Below are 4811 nucleotides of genomic sequence, written 5' to 3' on the forward strand. Positions count from 1 at the left end.
ATTGGTAGCACAAGGATACACTCAAGTTGAAGGAGTTGACTTTGATGAAACTTAAACTGTTCCAAATGGATGTAAAAAGTGCCTTCTTGAATGGCTACTTAAATGAGGAACTGTATGTTGAACAACCTAAAAGGGTTCAGAAACCCAAATCTTCCAAAGCATGTGTACAAGTTGAGGAAAGCCCTCTGTGGGTTGAAACAAGCTCCTAGAGCTTGGTATGACAGACTCACAGTGTTTCTCATTGACAATGGATACAGGAAGTGAGGCATTGATAAGACTTTATTTGTCAAAAATGAAGGAGGAAAGCTCATGGTGGCTCAGATATATGTGGATGATATTGTGTTTGGTGGGATGTCAAATAAGATGGTTCAACATTTTGTTGAACAAATGCAGTCTGAATTTAAAATAAGCCTTGTTGGAGAACTAACATATTTTCTTGGGCTACAAGTCAAGCAGATGGAAGATTCTATCTTTCTATATCAAAGCAAATATGCCAAAAATAGTATTAAGAAGTTTGGCATGGAGAATGCAAGCCACAAAAGGACACCTGCTCCTACTCATCTGAAAGTATCTAAAGATGAAAATGGTGTCATTATGGATCAAAGTCTCTATAGAAGCATGATAGGGAGTCTGCTAAATCTCATAGCAAGCAAACCTGGAATTGCTTTTGCTGTAGGTGTATGTGCTAGATATCAAGCTGAACCAAAGGTGAGTCACATAAACCAGGTGAAAAGGATCCTGAAATATGTCAATGGCACTAGTGACTATGGGATGTGTCATACCCCAAAATTTACCCTACCTTTCACAAGTTCATCTAGGTCACTAACCCTAAGCATTTGCATATCATGATAAGCATTCATCTCATCTATACGTCCATTGTATCTTAACACATTCCACTTGCATTTGAAAGGACATAAAATCATGGGTTCAAGGGTGTTATCACACGTGGCATTGAATATGGGGCCTACAAGGTTAAGATCCATCTGATCATTCATGGATTTTCATTGGCTTGTTCAACAATTCATCATAGGCTTACTTGTTCTTGACCTTCATGCTTTGATTAAGGGATACTCATTCAAGGTGTTACAATCCGTTGCTTGGTTAAGTAATCATTTGGTTGATTTTGCTTGGTTGGATTTTAAGTCTGGGAACTTGGCATATTTTGGCATTGTGTTGTTCAGTCAAGTCCATTTTCATTCATTCTATCGAGCCATTATTCAAGTCCATTCCATACAAGTCATTACTTGTCATTTCACCCAAAAATACACGTTTTTACCTAAGTTGACTTTTGATCAACTGTTGACTTTTTGGTCAACTAGTTGACCAAAGTCAACCATCTAACCAAGATTCATTTTTCATCATCTTCCTACTTTTAAGCCCATTTCAACAATTATTCATCCGAATCCATGACTAACTTCCAAATTTAATTCCATATCCATGCACTATCCATGCTAATTCATAAACAATTGCAATTTTAGTTTCATTTTCTATAAACCATTTTTTCCCATTCTTCAATTAATCCAACCCATTTGAATATCCATAAATCATTTTTGTCCATATTTGTAAATCCATATTCATTTTAAGCCCAAACCCAATATCCATTTACAAAAAAAGCCAACATCCTATCGATATCGAATAATCCCAATAATCATAACCGTCGTTGAATCCATTTCCAATTTCATTTATCCAATTATCCATTCCATTTCTTATACATTCTATCCCTTCATAAATCATGATCCAATAATGTACATAACATTTACATTCATTTCCTGTTGTAGCACAACTTGAATTTTGGTTACAAAATTTACAACAACAATTCATATCAAATTCAAGCTCCAAAACTCAAAATCCGAGTCCATGTGCGACAAACCAATTCCAATGCAAGGAACCATTAAATGGATATCATCACAAAAATACCTAACAAGCTAACAATAAAATCGTTGATGCTATCACAAGACATGAAGAGCGTGTCATCATCATTAGGCAATGATGAAGTGTTTACTGATGCAGATAAAGCTCTAAAGAAGATAGCCAGTTTAATTTTGAAGGAAGATGATATCACCACCCTGTTAACCAAAGAGCTTCACCTTGAATAAACTGTGACTTCAATTCCTACTAAAAACCAGCTTACGGAGTTTCACAACACACTCTTTCGAGCTCATAACCTGCAGAAATAAAAGAAAAAAACATAACAGAAACAACAGCAAATAAAGAACAGGAATAGAATTGAGAGGCTAAATGAGATCCGTTGCCAAAGCATTCATTCCACGAACTAACTTCCACCTCCCTATAACCAATCCGTTTTTTTCTATAACAACATCATATGAAATTTTCATAACCCTCCGACCTTCTTCAATAACCACTGCTTCAAACTTCCTGCATAAGAGAAAACAACACACACCAGAGTTGGCTAACTTCACGGCAGAAGTTTGTAACTAATTTTCTAATAGAAATATAAAGCTGATAACAGAATTTCCAACGGGTTTTCTAACAAACCTCAATAACCACCTAACCAAAACTCTACCTCTTCCCATAACATAACCAAATTGGGTTTTCTCTCCTTCACTTGACCTTCAAAAATCTTCCTCTAGCTTCAATACCCTTCAAGGATTAATCAACCCTTATAACAACTTCCAACTCATTCATAACAACCTTCATAACTAATCCAATTGTCTTCAACCGTCCTAACCGCCTAATCAATTCTAACTGTCGCCAACTGTCACAAATTGTCATTGAATATAACTAACTCTTAACTAAACCATAACCTCCACAACTTCAACAACCTCCATATAACTGACAACTGATTCTTCACCCGGGAGCTTCTTCTTCCATCTCCATCACAACCCAAAGCTCACCCTAACGACTTCACTCACCATCATCTTCACCATAATTCAACAATTCACAAATTCTTCAACCATTCCTCTTCTCTTCTTCACCCTCTAACAAAACCTCACCCTTCACTCTCTTCACGCTCTCCACCCTCTGAAAATTTCTTCACCAACCTTCGGTCTCCCCTACACGAGTCTCACCCCCACTTTCTCATCCGATAAACCAAAACTCTAAGAATTCTGCAGAAAACTTTTCCCTACAACCTGCATAACAGAAAGCCGGTATAACAGAGTTATCAAAAAAAGAACCTTTTTCTTCTTCCTTCAATCCGCAACTTCAATTCTGCTTTCCATCTTCGAAGCTCCATTGCGCCACGAGTACACTTTCCCTCTTCGCTCTCGGTTTAGCCGATTCTGCAAGAACTCACAGAACGAACAATCAACCACAACCACGACTTCCAGAACCAAGCGCAAAAAACTGAATCAAAAAGAAAACAGCACAACAGAAGGAGAAGCAGAATCGCGAAATAGACGAAGAAGATTGGAAAGAGCGTAGAACCGAGTTGAACGTAATGAAAAAGCCGAAGCACAAAGCGAATCCAGAGAAGTCATATTCACCTTCAACGACAACGCGTTGTACGGTAAGTCGTCATTCTTCTTTGCTACTCGCATAACATTCCGGTTTGGGGATTTGATTACGACGGCAAGATGAGATTCCTTTGGTCGTGGATGAGGAAAGTTATCCGCTTTTGACCGGATTTCCGGGATGGGAATAAGATTCTAGTGAGGATAGCTTCATTACCTCCGTTTTCCCTAAATTCTCTGGCGTATTCTTGAGCATGGAAGGACAGAGGATTCAACCCTGGTTTCGATTTCGATTCGACATGTAAATTATACATGGATTCACTCGTTGTTCATGATTTTTCGATGGAGTGGTGGAAGCGAATTTGTTAGTTTTTGAGGTAGGGCGTTGAATCGAATGAGGAAGACGACGATACGTTGGACCGATGCTTCTTGGACATGGTTGTGAGGACGGTGGTAGTAGAATTATGGACCCGGGTTGATTCCTGGCATCTTGAGCTCAGGCCCCATGTATTTTGTTAACCACACCCCTTCAACCATATCGCACACCAGGCCCATTGGTTCATGATTTATTTTCTTAATTATATTGAAAACATATGATTAACCCCTTGATTAATTATTTTTAACTTCATTTTTTTGGTATTAATCTTGCTGATTAAATCTTGTTCTTGATTAGAATTAGGTGACTTTCTTGATTTTTAGATTTTTGACATTAGGATTAATTTGCTTTTTAGCTTAATTCTTAATTTGGTTTAATTAGGTGATTAGAATTTAGAAATTAGGTTCAATCAATTCTCGATTAGTTTAATTTTCTCAATTTTCCAGAATTAATTCATGATTGATAGCATGCTATGATTAGGCGTTAGTCATTAGATTTTAGATATTTCTTTTTGTGGATGTATGTTGCGATTAATATGGTTCATGTGGATTTTATCATGATTAGAACTTAGGTTAATTTCCACTCAATTCAATTTGTGCGATTATAGTCATTAGATTCGATTCTTGAATTTAGATTGGTAATTTTCCACTTGATTAGTAATTCCTAATTCATGTTTAGGTAGATTTTAGCGCTTTAGAAATAATACTCACTTTAATTGTCCATTTAATCATTCCTTGGGTTTATGATCACTTCGATTAAATTGAAAATCACATTTCGATTTAGGTAATGAATACTTTGTATGCTTAGTTTCATCTGCCTTGATCATAGGATAGATCCTTGATTGTTTTTCGTGGATTCATCCATTACCTTTTGAATCGATTCTAACCTTCATATGTACTTACATAATATTGCATCATTCTCATTCATTCGACTTTATCTCATGCTAACTCGTTTGTTGTTTTGTGTCCACATGTGACTTGGAGAATCAAGCTCTCTCCTAGCTAGTCTTGCTCCTAACCATT

General features: G+C 36.8%; 1 long non-coding RNA gene across 1 annotated transcript; it reads right to left on the reverse strand.

The window, feature by feature from the left end:
- Positions 1-1733: 1733 nt before the first annotated feature.
- LOC127084862 (uncharacterized) lies at positions 1734-3998 on the reverse strand. Its single transcript, XR_007788813.1, has 2 exons — positions 3447-3998; positions 1734-3242 (listed from the first exon to the last, which is right to left on the reverse strand). It is a non-coding gene; the product is annotated as an uncharacterized LOC127084862 (long non-coding RNA).
- Positions 3999-4811: the final 813 nt, after the last annotated feature.

This window comes from Lathyrus oleraceus, chromosome 5 (genome assembly GCF_024323335.1).
Source record: "Lathyrus oleraceus cultivar Zhongwan6 chromosome 5, CAAS_Psat_ZW6_1.0, whole genome shotgun sequence".
Classification (NCBI taxonomy): Eukaryota; Viridiplantae; Streptophyta; class Magnoliopsida; order Fabales; family Fabaceae; genus Lathyrus; species Lathyrus oleraceus.